We start from the raw sequence: 22,500 nt of genomic DNA, 5'->3' as shown, positions 1-22,500 counted from the left end.
TAGACGCATGCTAATACCCAGAAGGGCTCGATATGAATCACGACTATAAGATACCCGGTTTTGGTTAAACTGCACCGGAAAATGTAGGAGTAGTTAGGAATCTAAATCGTAGGAGACAGACACACAACTTCAATTTTATATATAAAGATTTTTTTAATATTTTGTAATTAAACAAATTATCTTGTTAGAAAATTGCTATAAGAAATGAAAGCAATAACTATGCTGAGAAGTAATGTTTATCATCACTTCAACCTGGCTCTTCTGTAAGAACCAAATTTAGTACCATTTTATTACAAGCTGGGCAGGCGTCCTCCTGGGGTTAAAATGATAGTAACATCGGTTCTTATGGAACAGCCATGCTGAGGTGTCAATAGGCATTATTTCATTATTGTTTCTGATATAAACACAAGGCCTAAATATGAATGAGAAGCATAGGGTTGGTTGGTGAAATTAACATCCATACTTAACTGGTACTTTATTTTATGGACTCAAAAAGAATGAGAGGAAAAGCCAACTTTAGCAGGACTTGAACTCAGAAGGTAGGGATTCAGAAAGAAAGACCACAAGATATTGTGTCCAATGTTCTAACAACCCTATCAGTCTAATTCACTATAAAAGTATAATATTGTTAAAGCTATATGTATATAAATATATAATGCACACACAACACATATAAGTCAAAATGTGACCTCGTGTGTACCATTGGCGATTTTTTTCCTCTGTCTTTCCTTCTCGGGATCTTTCCTTCTCCTATGTTTCCGACGAAGAGCTCCGCTCGAAACGTTAAACCCTCCTTCTTTCCTTCTTTCCTGAGCGTCCAATAATACTATATTTGTTCCACGTCCTCGCGTTGTTGTGTTTTCTTGTGTTTTCTTGTTTGGATTAACTATATATATATATATATATACCGGAGTAAACACATAAATGTGAAACAAGGTGGAAAAAAAGAGTACTCAAATACCAGTGGTAGAGTAATATGCTTTATTTTAAGCAGCAGAAAATTCAACAAAATCTGTTACTCTGAGTTTCTCGTTGCCGTTCATCAGACAGTTTTTGCTAGCAAAAACTGTCTGATGAACGGCAACGAGAAACTCAGAGTAACAGATTTTGTTGAATTTTCTGCTGCTTAAAATAAAGTATATATATATATATATATGTGTGTGTGTGTGTGTGTATATAATTTGTTATATATATTCACAAGAATTAAGGCACATCAACTCGTAAGATGACAGAAATGGCTAATGATGACTATATCTAGGCCGATGTTTAAAATCTTACATGTTTAAGATTTTACCTGATGATGGTGAAGTATATATATGTCATGATGTAATCTTTTATATTTGCATTAAATGAAGAAAATTCTACCAAAATAGCTACCATAAATTTTAAATACTATTAGTGTTTAATATATATATGTGTGTATGTTTGTGTGTGTATGTGTGTGTGTGTGCGTGTGTGTTTGTATATACATGTATATATATATATATATATATATCATTTTTATTCAGATTTTTTCCTCTACTTACTGTTTGTTTGAACTAGCAAAGCTTCCATATTCATCAGCATTTCTAGTCAGTTTTGTTTTCATAAGTTGAGGATGAAGTGATACTCACATGTGTTGCTGCCTCTTAATAATATGCAGGTATGCAGGACCAATCTGATTGATGTTGATATTACCATCTCAATTTAAGTTGTTAACTTTTAGAGAATTGCAAAATTATAAAAACCATAAAAATTAAATTATAAAAATAAAATAAAATGCATGGTGTTGTGAATATTACGTGAAAGTTTCATGTGAATATATTGATGATTTGTAATGCTGAATATTATAACCAACTTTAATCAGGCATTGTATCTGGGTCACCCTGTATAACAGGTGTGTGTGTGTTTTGCAAATATGAATGTGTCATTGTTTATCTTTCATTAGATGGTTTCATATTTTCCTGTCTCCTTAACCGTTTATTGGGATTATTAAAGTTCCAGGGTCTATCATCACATTTTTAGATCTTTGTATTCTTGAGTTCAGAATAAAGTGATGTTGATATGATGTTTTATTGTAGATGGAATTTATTGGTGTTTGGCTCTTATAATACCAGACATTACTACAGGTATTATAACTTTCACTGTAAAAGTCGTGTCATCATTGAAGAGATGACAGTCACTGTGTTTACTCCTAAAAGTCACTAATAAAAGCATATACTTAGAAGAGTTAACAAATGTTCGACACACGAAGAAAATGTCTGTCATGATATCCCTTCTAAGAAGAGCTTGTAGCATTTTTTTTCCACAGAGCACAAGATAAAAAAAGGTCCACTGAATTAAGGAAATATGTTAATAAAGATTAATCTCACAAATTAATAAATTAAGACATAGGACAATACAATATAGCAAATTCATTAACCACCACCACCATACTAATTGAAAATGCATAAACTACTCTTAAAGCATATTGTATCAATTCAATGAATTCTAACGACAGAATAGTTGAACGTATCAAATATCTTATAGAATGGAACATAAAATGTATTGCATCAAAGTAATACTAATAATATACTATAAAAAAAAACAGAACAAGCTAAAACCCTCTTGTTAACAGCAAATAATAGACATGTTAACCCTTGAACAAGTGATTAACGACTAACTGCTATGTAAATCATTGATTGGGAAAGTATTATTCTTGTATTGCCTGTATAACAGGCAATACAAGCATAACAGTGTCCCATCTCCACTCTTCTAGTTTCAATGCATCTCACCACATAATGCCAAATAAGGATAGGTGTATATATTTCTTTACTACCCACAAGGGGCTAAACACAGAGGGGGGGGACAAACAAGGACAGACAAACGGATTAAGTCGATTACATCGACCCCAGTGTGTAACTGGTACTTAATTTATCGACCTCCGAAAGGAGGAAAGGCAAAGTCGACCTCAGCGGAATTTGAACCCAGAACGTAACAGCAGACGAAATACGGCTACGCATTTCGCCCGGCGTGCTAACATTTCTGCCAGCTCGCCGCCTTGGATAGGTGTATAGGTGTATCGGTACAGAGTTTGTTTTTCAATTACATAGTTTTAGGTTCAGTTTTACTCTGGAACACCTGAGTACAACCTTTCTACTATAGCACCAGACTGACCAAAGCCATTTGAAAGGTGGAAACTGAAAGAAGCCTGTTGTATGTGTATGTATAAGGGTAGATTATTTGTGTCTCGTTGTCTTGACATCATGTAATATTTGTAAACAAGAGTTGCCATTATGCAAGAATTACCATTAGTGTCAGCCATTTCCAATCTTCCATGTCTGGCTTATGTGGAGGAATTACCTTGCTTGGAAGCAGGTGAGTCCAGCAATAAGAAGGGTGTCAAACTGTAGAAAATCTACCCCACTGAATTTTACCTGACAAGTACATGCATGGAAAAGTTGAAGTTAAAATGATGATGATGATGATGATGATGATGATGATGATGATGATATGATGATGATGATGATGATGATGATGATGATGATGATGATGATGATGATGATGATGATGATGATGATGATGATGATGATGAGGAGGAGGAGGAGGAGGAGGAGGAGGAAGAGGAGGAGGAAGAGGAGGAGGAGGAGGAGGAGGAGAGGGGGAAGAGGAGGAGGAAGAGGAGGAGGAGGAGGAGGACAAAACCAGATAGAAAGCTTTTAGGAGATAACTCATTTAATATTTGCAGGCAGAATTTTCCACACAAATAGATTTATGATGATGGACTCAATACCCATAATACAGTACAATTCTAAAATAAATAGATAGATATGTACCTGATTGATGATGTACATATCTGCACACTTAAGAGGGGACAGCAACACATGTCAACATCACATCACATTGAAGACGAAATTGTAACTGTCTAGAAATGATGTTGATGAGTTTGGATGCTTCTCCATTCCAATCAAAATTTATCATCATCATCATCATCATCATTTAACGTCTGTTGTCAAACTGGGTAGGACAGTTTGACCAGAGCTGATATACTGGAAAGCTGCACAAGACTCCAGTCTGATTTGGCATAGTTTTCTATGGCTGGATGCCCTTCCTAACACAAACCACTCTGAGGGTTTAATAGGTGCTTTTACATGCCACCAGCATGGGTGTCATTTGCGTGACACTGAGGTGCATTTACGTGCCACTGGCATGGGTGCCAATTTGCATGACACCAGTATCTGCCATAAATGTGATTTGGCTCGGCTTGAAGGGTTATAGATAATCTATGTATGAGTATGGAAAAAATTTATAAAAGTAATACAACTAGAATTCAATCCTGCATCCAGTACATGTCTAAACAAGGAATTCTCCCCATATATACATGATGTATGTATGAATACACAAACACAGAGACATTTACATTTACATATATACAAACATATATATGCATATATATATATGTTTGTGTGAGTATTTATATATATATATATAATATATATATATATATATATATATATTTATATATATATATATATATATATATATATATATATATATATATATATATATGTATATATATATATATATATGTATATATATATATATTATATATATATATATATATATATTATATAGATATATAGATGTGTGTATGTATGCATGAACATGTTGATGTACAAACACTTGCACACACATACCAATTTATACACACGTTAATATTTTCCAAAATTTTTATCTTTTTGTGTAATTTATCAATTTTATCACCCTCAAATCCAATTCATATACCCCCTTATTATTCTTCAATAAGGAAACAGGGTTTACTTAATGTAATTTCTCCAAGGTAAATAAATACTAAATTATAAATAAATAAAAAAAACTCTCACATGAAACTATATTTTTGAAATATAAATAATATTTGCTGTATGACTATGTTTCATACCCTGCTGTGAATTTATATTTCTAGCTATTTTATATATCAGAGTATTAAACATTTATTTTGTATCCATCATTATTCACTGTTAGCTCCCATGGCAATGCACGAACGTCTTTAATTACATAATTTACCTATTGAATCAGAATTGAAGCAACCATATTTCCTGAATTGAGAAAGTGTTTAGATTCTGAATGTTAGGGCATTTGCTTTGGAAATTTTGCCTTCGAGGTACGCAATGTTATATACATATTTTCGTGTACATAACACACGTACAAACATGCATACACATACACATACACATGCACACATATATATTCAGACATCTAGATATACTACACATACATAAGTGTTTGTGTCGTGTGTTGTATGCATATACATATATAGATATACATATATGTACACAATTACATTTACGTTATTATAAACGCACAACACATTCATATTATATGTGTGTATGTGTGTGTGTGTGTGTGTGTGTGTGTATGTATATATATACCATTAGGCAAATACACCAGTCAATATGAATTTTTCAATGTGTGTACATTTATACATACATATATATATATAATATATATGTATATGTGTATGTATGGGTATATATATATCTATATATATATATATATATATATATATATATATATATATGTGTGTGTGTATATATAAATGTATATAGATGCACACACACACATACACACACATAAGACTGGGAGCTTAATATTTTATAGACTTCTCTAATGGAACATTTGTTGTGGTCAATATTGCAAATAAGAAGGTCACTCTAAGTAAGAGAACCTGCTGAGTCCATTATGTGGATTCGCAACTTGAGATTGGTAAGCTGCTGCCATAGGTGGTATTATTGTCTAATATATATATTCACATCCAGCTATCCCTACCAAAATAATCTTTGGTATACATAGACACACAGAGGCACACACATGTTATATATAATATATATATATATATATATATATATATATATATATCTATATATATATATGTATGTATATATATATATACAGATATACATACATATATATGTATATATTTTTATATATATATACATACACATATATATATACATACATACATACATATATATATATATATATATATATATTATATATGTATGTATATATATTCCGATTTTTCTGCTTTAAACTACTAATCATATACCCACACGTTCAAAAGAAAATAAGTTGAAACAGAATTTATTTTAGGTTTAAAAGAGATAAAATATGACGAAGGCTGATGAAAAAGACTCACCGATCATCAGATCAGACTGCAGCCATTTTGCAATTGTTTCTGTTTTCTGACAGTCACAACTGATCCTTTTGAAGCTATGTGATTGGTATAAAATATTAAAATATCATTAATGCTGTTAAACCTCGCTACCTACACATCATGAAACAAGCATAATAAGTAGAACTGTTTCTGTGTCATTAATCTTACTAAAAATTGTTTCATCTTCTCCAGCTTAGCTTAGCAATGCAAGCTGCTTCTGATGTTTGGACGCTACATTGGAATTAACCACAGAATGACTTCATCAGAGAGATGTCCATTCTTTCAATTAAAACGGCTTGATATAATGTGATGCGTGCTGATGTCGAGCAGAGTGGTGAAGATCAGGTGTGGGATTGTTGCAGAATGATTGTAGGTATCTCTCTCATTATCAGAATATTTGTATATGTTTATAGTTGTGTGTGTGTGCACATGTGTGCATGCACGCGTGTGCCTCTGTGTGTGTGTTTGTGTGTATGGAAACATACACATACATACAAACAAACACACGCAATTACATACAGTCAAATAGACACGCAGATGGACATACGCAATCACAAATATGAGAGATGAGAGGAATACGAGTATGTGCTATTGTGAATATTAATACGAGGCTATTACTGTAGAGTTAGAGTGATATAATCAAATTAAACACAAATATGTACATTATATTTATAAGTGTGTATACATACATACAGATATATATATGTATATATATATATACATATATGTGTGTGTATGCATATTTGTATGTATTTGATGTCAGTATTCTTAAAATTACATTAGAAATAACAGGTAACACACTCTAAGCACAGGATCAATACAGGGACAGGGTCTAAGTATATTATTCAATAACAACATAGAGGGCGATTGTGATTTCAAGGTTTTCTGGCATCAGTCCATTGGACAAGCTATTACTAACAAAGAAGTCACAGTAACCCTGCATTTCTACCTAAAAATATTCATATGAATTACACACATACATAAACCAAACATAATATATAAATATATATATATCAAAATATTATGCAAGCTATCAGGATTTCACATTATATAATATTAAGTTCAGCATTGAGAATTTTCATCTGTTATGTAATTACTCCTTCAACCTTTTCTGCTTTACTATAGAGTATCTGAACCATACATCACGACAATGGTTTAATTTCAGAATTAGATTATGGATATTATAAAAATATCAGATCTAAGCATTTAGGAACATGATTGTTCTTGATCATAATTAAAGAACAATAAGGAAATATGAAAAAGTGATTAATAACTAAATGTTGAAACGGGAACGTAGTAGAGTTTTGTATATATAATATGTTTGGAAAAGAAACCTGTTTCTCTATTGCTATACATTCTCTTTCTCTCCCTCTCTCTCTCTTTCTCATTCTCTCCTCCCTCCCACACACATGTGTGTGTATATATAGGTGACATTGTAGCTGTGTGGTGAATAGTTTACGTGCCAACCTCATGGTTTTGGGTTCAGACCCACTGCATGATACTTTGGGCAAATGTCTTCAGCATTATCAGTGGATTTGGTAAATGGAAAGAAAGTGAAAGAAGCTCATTGTATACATATATATATGAGTGTGTGTGTATATATATATATATAGGCGCAGGAGTGGCTGTGTGATAAGTAGCTTGCTAACCGACCACATGGTTCCGGGCAAGTGTCTTCTGCTATAGCCCCGGGCCGACCAATGCCTTGTGAGTGGATTTGGTAGACGGAAACTGAAAGAAGCCTGTCGTATATATGTGTGTATATATATATATGTATGTGTGTGTGTTTGTGTGTCTGTTCCCCTAGCATTGCTTGACAACCGATGCTGGTGTGTTTACGTCCCCGTCACTTAGCGGTTCGGCAAAAAGAGACCGATAGAATAAGTACTGGGCTTACAAAAAGAATAAGTCCCGGGGTCGAGTTGCTCGACTAAAGGCGGTGCTCCAGCATGGCCGCAGTCAAATGACTGAAACAAGTAAAAGAGATATATATATATATATATCATTGACTGTGGTTCATTGTAAAAATGAAAGAACACTCAGCTATATGAAAAGAGAAAAGATTCACAATATAGTTTTCTGATCATCATACTAACAAGCAATTAATACATGACTTTAAGTTTCAGATATGCAAGCTATGGATTTAAGTTGAACACAGTTGTGGCCCACCTAAATCCTTAACTTGAACATCTGACTCGCATTGAAACATTGATCTAACAATTTCGCAGGAAATTCTATGTCCTGTGTTATTGTTTGTTAATATAATTGTCATTTAACTATCAACATTATCGTCATTTTGATGTTCCCTTTTACATGCTTGAATGGGTCAGACAAAATTTGTGAGGCAGAATTTCTCTCCTCTCATATATGTATATATACACATGTGCACGCATGTGTAAGTGTATACATATATATAGATATATATATATGTATGTCTATATACATATATAAATATGTATATATGTATTTTTATATGTATGTGTGTGTGTGTATATAAATGTTAGCATGCCGGACGAAATGCTTAGCAGTATTTCCTCTGTCGTTACGTTCTGAGTTCAAATTCCGCCGGGATCGACTTTGCCTTTCATCCTCTCGGGGTCGATAAATAAAGTACCAGTTTTGCACTGGGTCGATATAATCGACTTAATCCCTTTGTCTGTCCTTGTTTGTCCCCTCTATGTTTAGCCCCTTGTGGGCAATAAAGAAATATATATGTATACATACATATATATATATATGTGTACATATATATATATATAAATATATATATGTATATATATGTGTGCCTGTGTGTATATATATATAATGTATATACATATATGTATGTGTGTGTGTACACACACATACATATGTGTGTGTGTGTGTGTACACACACATACACACACATACATGTATATTGTTTAAGAATGCTTATCCAGAATGGCCAATTGAAAATTCTATATAGAGATTTTTTTTTTGTTTTCCTGGTTTTTGATTTCTGTTAATTGCTATCAAGAGGTTTGTAAAAGGTGATGTAGTGAAGAAAGGCAACTGAAGAGCAATGCATTTGAGTGGATAATCTATTACATAATTTTGAATGGGTGTAGAGGAAGAGGAAGATGTGGGAGTAGAAAAAGGAGGAGGAGGAGGAGAAGGAGAAAGAGGAGAAGAGGGAACAACAACAACAGCAGCAATAACAGTCTCAGAAATTTGAAAGTAAGAAGGAAACTATGTAGAAGAATGTAGTAAATGATGATGACGACGATAATGATGATGATGATGAGGAGGAGGAATATAATGATGATGATGATGATGATGATGATTATGATGATGGTAGTGGTGGTGGTGGTGATGGGAATGATGATGATGTTGTTGATAAGGATGACAGTGAGCATGAGGAAGATAATGATGAGGATGGTTATGATAAGGATGATGAAGATGATGATGATGAGGATGATGATGATGAGGATGATGCTGGTGGAGGTGGTTGTGGTGCTGGTGGTACTGGTATTGGTGCAGGTGCTGGTACTAGAGCTAGGAGTGGTGCTGGTGGTGGCAGCAACGATGATGATGATGATGATGACAAAAACGATGACAATTTTTGATGCTGATCCCAATTACAATAACAACAAAAATTATTGCAATAACATTATCGACAATTATGATAACCAAAATTACAACAACAATATTGACGATGAGAATCAACACAATGGTAACTATCGACGACAAACAACAGGACCAGCAGCGGTGAAGAAGGTGACAGCGACGACAGAGACAGCGACGGTGATGGTGATGGTGATTGCAATAATGAGGGAGATGAATATGATAAAGTTGAATTGCGAAAGTGAGGCATGAGTTCACACAGGAATTCAGTTGAACAGTTTGCTGAGGAGATGATGGATGATGAGGTAGAAAAATAAAAGATGGAAATGAAAAGTATAAAAACAGAAAGAAAGAACAAAAAGAAGAAAACGTTTGCAAATTACATACTGATAAGATCAGTAGATAAAGTGATTGCTTGCAACTAGATTGGGTACACAAAAGTAGTTTGCAATTGATGGCTAATTAGACGAGATTGTAAGGTTTACTTGCCAAAGACAAAAGCCTACTTTTAAGTCATTAAAACTTGAACTCCAATCTAGTTCCTATGGTGTTTAGTTTTCAAATAACCATTGATCAGCCCGGATTGGCTGCATATGTTTGTATGTATGTGAGAGTGTGAATGAGTAAAAGTAAAAGTGAAACACAGAGAGAGAAAGAGAGAATGTGTGAGAGGTGCAGAAAGTGTGAGAGATGCAGAAATTGAGAGAGAGAAAGATACAGACATATAAAGATAGATAGCTAGATAAATAGAAAAATAGATTGAGAAAGAGAGGACAGAGAGGGTGTATGTTATGTTTGTGTTTCAAGTCGAGAGGTAGTAGGGATTCTGGTTGTTATTCTAGCTGATGTTGTAGTTGTTGTTGCTGTTCTTGTTGTCATTTATTTTTTTATATCTTTATTTATTTCATTTAATTTATTTCATTATTTTTTTTTATTGTTTTTTACTTTTTTTTTTCCACTGGAGAAAAGCAATTACTTTAAAATATTTGCAAAGATTTATTGCTTCTGGTGTTGGGGAAATGTTTGTTAGTTTTTCTTATTGGATATTCTTGATTCATTTCTGTTTTTGTTTTCATGGGGAAAAAAAAAGCAAACAAACAAAATAAAAACAAAATCACACCAAAAATTTTTGATATCTCTTTTAATGCAAGAGAAAAGGAAAGAAGTGACTACACACACACACATACATATATATATATATATATATATATATATATATATATATATATATATTACCATCAACATTTAACGTCTATTTTCCATACTGGTATGGGTTATACTATTTACATACATTATACACACACACCTATATATATATATATATATAATATATATATATATAATATATATAATATATATATATATATATATATATAATATATATATATATATATTATATATATATATATATATATATGTGCATGTAGGTGTTTGTGTTTCTAAACATTTGCAAACATATATGTATGTAGATAGATAGATAAATAGATAGATAGATAGATAGATAGATAGATAGATAGATAGATAGATAGATAGATAGATAGATAGATAGATAGATAGATAGACAGATAGATAATGAAAACTAAAGATTTGTGAGGGAAGGAGTTCAGTAGATAAATTGAGAAAAAAAAACAAGCAGACACATAGATGAAGGTAGGAAATAAAAATACATATAATTAAATAGAGGCTAAGAAAGATATTAAAAGAGATAAGGGGAGACAGAAAATTAAACATAGGAAGAGAAATTAGTAGGAGGGATGGAACCTGAATGAGAGTTTGAAGGTGAGACAAGAAATATTTTCATATATATTTCTTATATGAAAGATATTGTCTATGACTTAATTGCATATAAATCCAATTTTTCAAAATTAATTTTCATAGAATTGAAAATTGTTTCTGCTTGTGTAATATTTTTTATTTTCTTTTTGATTTTCCTTTCTCGTGATGAATTTTAGTTTTGGTAAATCTTTCTGGCACTATCTGCTTCAGTGGTTAGATTCCATCAATGGAAGAATGGAAAGTAATCTTTGCTTATTGATTGAAGCAAAAAATATTTACCAAGTAAGGATTCACTCTTTGGCTTGGAAAATGTTCACTCGTTTCTATGAAGAGTGAATAGCATAGAACAAAATTTCTTTTGGCACCTCATGATTCATAAGCAAATAGAATAATTGGAAAAAATGTTTATCAGGCCCCATTACATTCTCCAGTCTTTAATAGTGCTATTGAAAACTGTTCCTCTGAAAATGTTGTAGCATATTGAAGATATTTTGGAAGGGAAATGAACAAAATGATGTCCAATTCATGAACAAGCTGCCAGTATATAGAATCTTGTTTGTTCTGAACATTGCAAAATCTACACACAGCAGCCATTTTAGCTTTTCTCTTCGATATTTTCCCATCTCTCAACATAACATTTCTATATGTTACTTTCTATTTCCTTTTCTTTCATCTGTTCTCTATCCACCTCCTGTACACCTATACACTTTTTCTATCCTTCTTCCTTCTGCTCTCTCTCTCCCTTGCTCTCTCTTTCTCTTATGCCCTCTCATGTACACACCCTTTTATTTTTGTTTTTTTTTGTCTAAATTTATTTTTTTCTTTTCCAAAATATTCTCTCCTTTACCTCTCTCGTTACCTGTTTTCACTTGTCTCTTTTTCTATATTCAGCCTTACTCTCTCTCTCTCTCCCCCAACTTTTTCTCTTTTTCATTCACTCTTACTTTCACTTTCACATTTCAATATCTTTCTTCTCTTCTTTTCCTCTCATTTCTCAGTTAACCTTCTTCATTTTCTTTTTCCTTTACCTTCTCAGTTACTCTTACCCTTCGTCTACCTTTTTATTGCCATTTCATTTCTCTCTCTCTCTCTCTCTCTCTCTCTCTCTCTCTCTCTCTCTCTCTCTCTCTCTCTCTGTTTCCTGTATAATTTCCATATACAATTCTTATCTTTCTGCTCCTAGTTATCCACATCCAACATTCTATCAGCTTTCACATATCAATACAGCTGACATTTCTTTCAAAACTGAGCTCTACTCAGGCGAATGGCGATAGTAAATAAATATAAGAAACCCTCCGGAGAGAATTAAGGTTGAAATATTTTATTTGAAAATAATACCAACTGTCTCACACATTTCTCCATTTTTGTTATTTTATCTACAATTTTTGTCTGTTTCCATATCTTTCTGTTTCTACTGTTTAATTATTCTCCACAGAAATGTCAGCATTCTAATATTCTTTAGCCATTGGTTTTTTTTCATTCATTCCGTTTCTTATCCATTTTTTTGTTCCATTAAATTTTTTTTATTTATTTATTTTACTCTAATAGTTATTGCTTCAGTGGACATTTATTTATTTTTTTGTGTTGTGTCTGTCTTTTCAATATCTACTTTCTTCCATTATTTCTGCTTTATTTTAAACACACACACACACTCACATGCACACACCACACAGACACACACACACACATACATACAAATACATACATGTATACATCCACTTCAAGATTTTCAGTCTATGGAACGTGATTTGAAAAAAACAAATTATACATTTACTCACGTCCATAGATATATACATATATTTATATGTGTTTATATACATATATATCTATACACATACATATACATACATATACATATATATGTGTGTGTAAATATATATATATATATGTATGTATGTATGTATGTATGTGAGTGTGTATGTATATTTGTATATATATATATTCACACACACACACATAAATATACATACACACACATACATATATACATATATACACACACACACAAACTCACATATATATGTAAATATATGCATGTGTTTGTGTGTATGTGTATCTCTATATAGACTATGAGTTAAGATGTTTACTTTACAATTAAATGGTTTCAGGTTCAACCCCAACTGAGTGGCATATTGAGCCAGGGTCTCCTATTTATTTTTTATTCATTTTTATCTAATTCTGGTAAAAGTTCCTAACAAACAATGCAGTTAGTGAATTTGGTTGACAGAAATGGTGTAGAAGTCTTTCATATATATATATGTATGTATGTGTGTCTTTCATATATGTGTGTGCATGTGTGTGTCTGTGTGTCTGTGTGTCTGTGTATGTTTGTATTTATATCTCTCCTGCTTAACAGCCAGTGTTGGTTTGTTTACATCTCAGTAACTTAGCATTTGGGTAGAATAAGTAACCGACTTAAAAGTTAAATACCAGGGCTTATTTTATTGGCTTAAAACATGTCAAGGTGGTATTCCAGAATGGCAACAGTTCAACGACTGAAACAAATAAACCAAAAAAAAAAAGAGTTAATATTTTTCAGTAAAAGTAATTTAAACTACATAACTTGTTTATTTATTTTTTATTCATTTTTATCCAATTCTGGTAAAAGTACCACTTGAGAAAAGAGTTAAGAAAAAGGTAGAAACTCCAACTTACTCATTAGCAGATTTTCCTTCAATTATTAAGTGTAATTTTTTGTCTTCTTTTGTTGTGCATTAATCTCAGCTTGATACACAATTTAATAAAGTTACTTACTTTTCTGTTTGGAAATGAATTTTCTATAATTATTCCTCCTTACACAAGCTTGCAATTGGAAAGAATAAAAGCATTAAAAAAAAAAAAGGATCTTTTCTTTTCTTTTCCTTAATTTAATTAGCAAATATAAATTAAATTTTCTGGAGCCTATCAATATGGCTAGATTAAAAGAATGAGATGAAATTAATGGTGGATGTTAGGGTATGTAATAATTGTATGATTATCAGTGATGGCTACTGAACAAATATCAATTTCCTATCTCTATTATGATCAGCAATATCTTTCATTTTTATAGCTATAGACTCGGCTTAATATCATCATTTTTTTTCTTTATTTCTTATTGTTTATTTTAATCTCAGATATTTCTCATAGTCAATGATTATTTTATTACAGCAGCTAATATGTTCCACCTATATTATCAAACATTCTCATAAAAGCAGTATAAACAGCATTCATGATTCAGAGAGAACAAGAGAGAAATGTTTGTCAAAATGGATGGATATCATCTTCTCAAACTGAGTGAAAAAATGTTTCATTGTCAATACACTCACACACTCTCTCTCTCTCTCACACACACACACAGTTATATAAATTGTCCTAATGATCAAATATAAATGCTACCAAGTGCCAACATAACTGATATATATGTGTGTGTGTATGTATGCACGTATGTATACTTGTATGTATGTATGCATATATACATACATACACGCACACACATGCACACATACACACAAACACACAAATATATATATATATAACATGCACAAACATGCACAGTTTGTTTTACCATTATCATTAAGTATTCTAACTCCCATTAACGAGAGCTTGTTTACCTATATCTAACATGTTTAAATGTCACATGTGAGATATTAATCCGACATATTGTTCAGAATTAAAGATAGCAAAAATATATATATATATAAATCCACAAAATATCAAAAAACAAAAAAAAGCAAAAAATACAAAAAAAATGTTAAAAAGTAAGACATCAGGAAAAGTTCAAGTAAAAAGCCAAAAAAAAAAAAAAATTCACCCGGAATAATTTCAAGACTATAAATCATTATAGTTGTTATTGCAAATGTTATTGTAGCTAATGTTTATCATTTGTTAAAATTACTCTGGCTTATCATACAATTCTCTTTAGTAGGGTTTTATATCATTAGATATTTGTTTGTATTAGGAATTGTGAAAATGAAGAACATCTTATGTGAACTGTCATTTGTAGAAATTAAATTCGTATGTTGCTTTCAAAATGAACATGTTCACACCTGCTTCAGAGTTTTCTCTCATTATTCACTGCTAAAATTCTTTCATTGGATTTGGTTATTAGATGGAAACCATACTACATACAGCAATGCTTTCAGAGATTTTAGTTGCTATTACCAGTTCAGTATTCTATTTAATGGCATAAAACACACATGGACATTAGTGGCATGCAGTGGTTGTTGTGTTGGGTGTGCTGGCACACCCAGTACCACCAAATTTCAAGCAGGGACATAACAAAAGTTTTCCATTAAGATTTGTGATTAAATTTATGAGCAAGGTTACCCGAGCTGCTTCCTGCACCAGTTCCACATAGCCCCTGCCCATTCAAAGTACCTTGTATTCCAGAACATCCCGCTGTGCTTGAGGAGACCTGTTGAGTCAAGTACATGAACATCGAAATAAATATCAATGGAAATAGTAGTTGTGATACCTGTGCCGGTGGCACATAAAAAGCACCATCTGAACGTGGCCGATGCCAGTGCCGCCTCGACTGGCTCCAGTGCCGGTGGCACATAAAAAGCATCATCCGTACATGGCCGATGCCAGCGCTGCCTTGGCTGGCTTCCGTGCCGGTGGCACGTTAAAAGCACCAACCAATTGTGGCCGATGCTGGACCCCCCTGGCACCTGTGCAGGTGGCATGTAAAAAGCACCCACTACACTCACGGAGTGGTTGGCGTTAGGAAGGGCATCCAGCTGTAGAAACTTAGCCAGATCAGACTGGAGCTTGGTGCAGCCCCTGGCTTCCCAGACCCCGGTTGAACTGTTCAATCCGTGCTAGCGCAGAAAACGGACGTTAAACGATGATGATGATGATGATGATGAATTAGCTATTTTCGATGGGTGTGCAGCACACACCTAGCACACCTGAAATACATACTTCTGATGGGCATGTCAGAAGTGTTCAATTTCAGCAGTGCATATTCAGAAAAAAATAGTGCCAGGGACAAAATAAGCGTTTGAGCTAAGGAACTTTATATATATTAGGACTTGGAGGGATTTTTAGACAATTGTTTTTAAGTCTTATGTGCCACCAAAATATGGTACTTGTTTCATTCAGTCTGATTGCATGATACCTAGGGCAAGTGACTTCTACTATAGCTTTGTGTAAGCCAGTGCCTTGAGAGTAGAAGCAATAGATACATGGTAGCTCACATGAAGGAAGATTGCAGTGGTATCAAACTTGACTCAGAAGACTCAGTTTCAGTTTCAATTATACATACATATATATATATATATATATATATAGTCTAACCCATGCTAGCATGGAAAACGGACGCTAAACGATGATGATGATGATGATGATATATAAATATATACATATACATATACACACACACATATACATATATATGTGTGTGCATGTATGTATATATGTATATGCATATATATGCATATGCATATACATACACATAATCAGTCGAAATTGCAAGGATGTTCCAGTTCTTGACTGAAAATTAAAGGCTTCGAATGACCCGTCCGTGTTTTTTGTATCGTCTTCTGGATGTTTTGCGTTCTTGTTCCATTTTGTATTTTTATATATATATATATGCATACAAATGTTTATGTTTTTATTTATATATATATATATATGTACATATATACATATACATATATCATCATTATTTTACTGTTTATGTTCCATGCTGGCATGGGTTGGATTAGGCGCCCCCTCCTACTTCCAACCACTTTACAGCATGGATTTGGTACTTTATTCGTGCCACCTGCAAAATAGGAACCCTCAGGTAAGTGGGTGGGCAGGCAATCTATCTCACACATAGGGATGGGGGACTACTATGAGAAAGGGGTGCATAGCAGATTCCTGCAGAGGGAACTACAGGGTTAGCCACATCCTGTATGGTAAAAAAGGTGTGATTGATCATATGTGTGTGTGTGTGTGTGTATGTATATGTATATGTATATGTGTATATATATATATATATACATACACACACACACACATATATATATAACTATATACATATATATATACATGTATGTATATATATATATATAAGTGAAGGTGCATGGCTTAGTGGTTAGAGTATTGGACTCATGATAATAGGATTTTGGTTTCAATTCCTGGACCAGGTGATGCATTGTGTTCTTGAGCAAAATACTTCACTTCATATTGCTCCAGTCCACTCAACTGTAGAAATAAGTACCTATAGTGGAGGTGTGTCACTTAGTGGTTAGGGTGTTGCAATCATGACTGTAAGATGGTGGTTTTGATCCATGGACAGGGCTATCTGTTGTGTTCTTGAGCAAAACACTTCATTTCATATTGCTTCTGCTCACTCAATTTTAGAAATGAGTTTAGCCTGGAGAAAGATGGGTGGGTTCCATCAGGCTTCTTTGCCTGCAGAACCCCGATGGCGATCAAGGGGTTAAGTAACTTACCAATTGTCAATACATATAAATATATAATAATAATAATCCATCTCCTGTTAATTAATATTATACTCACACACACACATACACACACACACACACACATATATATACACACACATACATATATACATTACAAATGGAAATGAATGGAGAATCACAGTTCCATTACTTAATAAAGGAAAAAGTGAATTGTAAATAAACAAACGACAGGTAAAAAAAACCTATAATGTATACTGAGTGTACAACCAGACAGGATATATATACATAAACACATGAAATATCTTAGAGCAGTGCTTTTCAAACCTTTTGCTGGAGTGGAACCCCAAGAAAACATTTCACTGGCTCGAGGAACCCCTGTACAATAATTTGATTGTCCTATGCACACATATCTGCACAGGAGAATTAAAAATTACTGTTGATTTTAGCATTTTTGTAACTATTTGCGGAACCCCTGGACTGTACTGGCGGAACCCTAAGGTTCCGCGGAACCCTAGTTGAAAACCACTGTCTTAGAGTATATTTTCTTCCCTCTGAAGAGATTATTCTCACAAATATGACTTAGATATTTAATTAATTTCTCTGTGCATAAGGAATAATGATCAGTTTGTTGCAACAGATACCTGCACATTGGCATATATGATACAAATTAATTAGTGGAGGCGCAATGGCCCAGTGGTTAGGGCAGCGGACTTGCGGTCATAGAATCGCGGTTTCGATTCCCAGACCGGGCGTTGTGAGTGTTTATTGAGCGAAAACACTTAAAGCTCCACGAGGCTCCGGCAGGGAGTGGTGACGATCCCTGCTGTACTCTTTCGCCACAACTTTCTCTCACTCTTTCTTCTGTTGGCCTGCTCGCTTAGCCAGCGGGGTGGTGTTATTCGAAGGCTAAAACAATGCGAACGCATTGTGACCAGCGATGTGTAGCCACATCTGATGGACTGGTCGGTCACGTGATATATATATATATATACATATATATCCACTAGCGAAAATAAATTTAAGACTGATGATAAAAGTTCTATTTCTTGCAAAATATTTTGTTACTAACACCATACAAATTATATCTATCTTTTACACCTTATGCAAAATTTATTTCTCTTTCGGATGATGCAGACAATAACTAATTTTATACAACTTGAAGAATTCTAATGCTAAATTAATATAAACGTTTCATATTTACCGGCAAAATTAGTTTAAGTCCATGTAATATGTATGCAAATTTTTTTGCCAAAATGGGTGGTCACCCAACTAGCCAAGTTTTATAATTTAACGTTATACAACTGATTAATAATAGGAAAACAACGTAGCCTCAATCCAGTCATGAGAGCAAAAATTCTATTACTCCATCAGCAAAAAGTTTCCTTTTTGAACATCAACAAGCAACTAAAGTGCAGTAAAATGGCTAACATGCAAGCTTGGAAGTTATACACGGAGACTGGTCAATATAAAGATTGGCAAAGGACTGGTGCCCCAAGAAAAACGACAGCGCAGTTGGACCGTCAAATCCATCGACTTTCAGAAGGGAACCAAATGCTGACAGCCACTGACATTTGTAAACAATTGTCCAACAAGAATGGTGTTATTTTTACACCAGAAACCATCTGCAACCATTTGAGAGAATTTGGACTACATGGACGAATCGCTAGGAAAAAGCCAATAATATCTGAAAGAAATCAACTCAAGTGCCTTAATTTCACAAAAAGCCATTCTCAATGGACTACTGAAGATTGGTGCAGGGTCCTTTGGAGTGACGAGTCACGTTTCTGTATATTTGGATCAGATGGTAAAACATGCATCAGATGTTGCCCAATTGAGGAATTCCATCCGAAATGCATGAAAAAACGGTGCAAGCGGGTGATGGTGGTGATGGTGTGGGTGACATTTAGTAGCTTTGGTGTTGGCCCTCTAGTTAAAGTTGATAGAAAGCTAAATAGTGTAGGTTATATGAATCTACTAAAGGATAATGTTGTGCCATATTTGACTCACCAAATGCCTCCTGGGGCTATTTATCAGCAGGACAATAGTCCTGTGCACAAAGCCAAAAAGGTTATGGAATTTTTTGATCACCATAATATTGACATAATTGAATGGCATCCCCAGAGCCCGGACCTGAATCCGATCGAGAACTTGTGGAATTATGTTTCCAAAATGTCCATTCTAAAAAGCATCTAATCTAAAACAATTATTCGATTATATCAATGAAATATGGCAAAACATTCCTATAGAATTTTGTAATCACTTAGTAAATTCAATACTGAGACATTGTTCAGCTGTTATTAAGAATAAAGGCTATGGCACAAAGTACTATGTATTTTGTTCTTATTGCTCATTTTTGCTACACTCTTAAGCTTTAAATAAAATTATAATGATACAGTCTTAAACTAATTTTGCAGGTAAATATGAAACGTTTATATTAATTTAGCATTAGAATTCTTCAAGTTGTATAAAAATAGTTATTGTCTGCATCATCCGAAAGAGAAATAAATTCTGCATAAGGTGTAAAAGATAAAAATAATTTGTATAATGTTAGTAACAAAATATTTTGTGAGGAATAGAACTTATATCATCGGTCTTAAATTTATTTCCGCCAGTTTATATATATGTACATGGCCCTGCTTGATATGTAAGAAGGGTGTTGGTAGATACTCCATATGTTGTATCCAGTGCAACCTATGGTCATATAAAAGGTGTAGTGGTATCGAAGAAGGTTAATGGAGAATATAGTCTTTGTGTGTGGCAAATGTGCAGGTGCAATAAACACTAAAAATATGCAGGCAACAGGCTCCCTCAAATGCTTGGGGGGATCATGAGAAGTAGTAGACAGCTTCTGTTACCTAGGGGACTAAGTTATCTGTGATGGTGGAAGTTCTGAAAGTATAATTTCTAGGATAGGAACAGTCTGGGTGACATTAAGAGAGCTTCTACCTTTGTTGGTTACTGAGGGCCTCTCCCTCAGAGTGAAAGGCAGATTGTATGATGTATGTACAGCTATGTTACATGGTAGTGAAACATGGGCTTTGTCTACAAAGGACTTTTTAAGGCTTGAAAGAAATGAAGCTAGCCTGCTCCACTGAATGGGTAATGTCAGTGTGCATGCAAAATAGAGTGTAAATGATTTAAGAGGAAAACTGGGTATAAGAGGCATCAGATGTTGTGTGCAATAAAGAAGTCTATGTGGGTTTGGTCATATGATGTGTATGGATGAGGACAGCTACATAAGGAAATGCTGAGCTCTAATTGTGAAGGGTACTTGTTTTATTTGTATGACTTTTATCTACCCATGTCCTATATATACCATATCTGAATAAAAGATAGTACTATCATGGATGAAATATCTTTAATGATAGATCAGCTAGATTAGATCTAAACAACAACATCAGAACAATTTCAATGTCTTCTTTTCTTGTGTGATACATCAATGACTACCTTTAATTGCTTTAATATCTCATAACATGATGAACACATAAGAAATCTTAACTTCTCTATCATTTCCATTTTTTTATAAAATTCTGCACAAAATGAGGCATTTTGTTCAACATCACTTTAAGAGGAAAATTCACTATACATCTTACCGTATTCTGAATCATTTTTATAGTAATCTCTCCTTATTGTTTCATTCCCTTCAGAATGCATTTAAGGTTATTTTAATCTTTCTTATATTGGTTTCAAATCTTGGCACAGGGGACTTCAAGAGAAATGTAAATCGATTACATTGACCCCAATCCTCAACTGGTATTTATTTTCTTGACCCCAAAGGAATGAAAGGCAAAGTCAACCTCAGCAGAATTCAAATACAGCATGTTAAGAAGGATGAAATGCCACTAAGCATTTTGCCTGGCATGCTAACATTTCTGCCAGCTCGCTACCTTAATCTCTCTCTTATATTTAGAGTGTCAGACAAAATATATGGAAATATTTAGTCATGGCCCTTCATATTCTGAGTTCAAATCTTACTTATCTCAGTTTTGTATATAGATTTTGCTCTTTATATGTTTGCATGGGTAGAGCTGTAATCATTATTTATAGCTCTTGGTTAGCCCTGGCTGAGCAGCATAGTGGCATATAAGCAGCCTATCAAATACCCGGGTATGACTTGCAGAACAACACACTGGATATCATTGCATTTTTTGTCATATTGTAGCATATTGGGTAAATCTAGAATCAACACTCTGCACTCGTCTCTATGGTGGTTTATGTTGTTTGGCTTCAGTGTAAAAATCTAACTATCACGAATTTCTTGAACTATCCATTCTGTTCTTGTATATCCATAACATCCTTGTGGTGGCCACTTCAGTTGAGTGACACAGTCTGGGAGAAGTGCAACAGTTGTCTCTCTCTGACGATTATTTCAAGTCCTCTACAACCAAGCACAATCTTTCTAAGGGTGGGAAAATATTACTGCTGCAAAAGCAAGGTGGTTTACTTGTAGTAGTAATTTAAAATTTGTTTTTAAATTAGCAATTAAATACTTTTCTTACTGTTAATTGTTAGAATAGAGTAAGTTTCATTGTTCAAAAATAAGATCAGAGGTTATTTAATTAACCCCCAAAGTTA

General features: G+C 33.6%; 1 protein-coding gene across 3 annotated transcripts in view; it reads left to right on the top strand.

Annotated features, from left to right (window-relative positions):
- LOC115219480 (protocadherin gamma-A11) overlaps positions 1 to 22,500 on the top strand; it is a 113,384-nt gene that overhangs the window by 3,308 nt on the left and 87,576 nt on the right. The window contains exon 2 of one of the 3 annotated variants that reach the window (XM_036508602.1): positions 6,365 to 6,541. The exons of the other annotated variants lie outside the window; for them this stretch is intronic. The gene's annotated coding sequence lies outside the window, so the exon portion shown is untranslated. The remainder of the gene's footprint in view (positions 1 to 6,364; positions 6,542 to 22,500) is intronic. 3 annotated transcript variants of the gene reach the window in all.

Source organism: Octopus sinensis, linkage group LG14 (genome assembly GCF_006345805.1).
Source record: "Octopus sinensis linkage group LG14, ASM634580v1, whole genome shotgun sequence".
In the NCBI taxonomy this organism is placed as follows: domain Eukaryota; kingdom Metazoa; phylum Mollusca; class Cephalopoda; order Octopoda; family Octopodidae; genus Octopus; species Octopus sinensis.
Note: the sequence above shows the minus strand (reverse complement) of the source record. Positions and strands in the feature narration are given on the sequence as shown.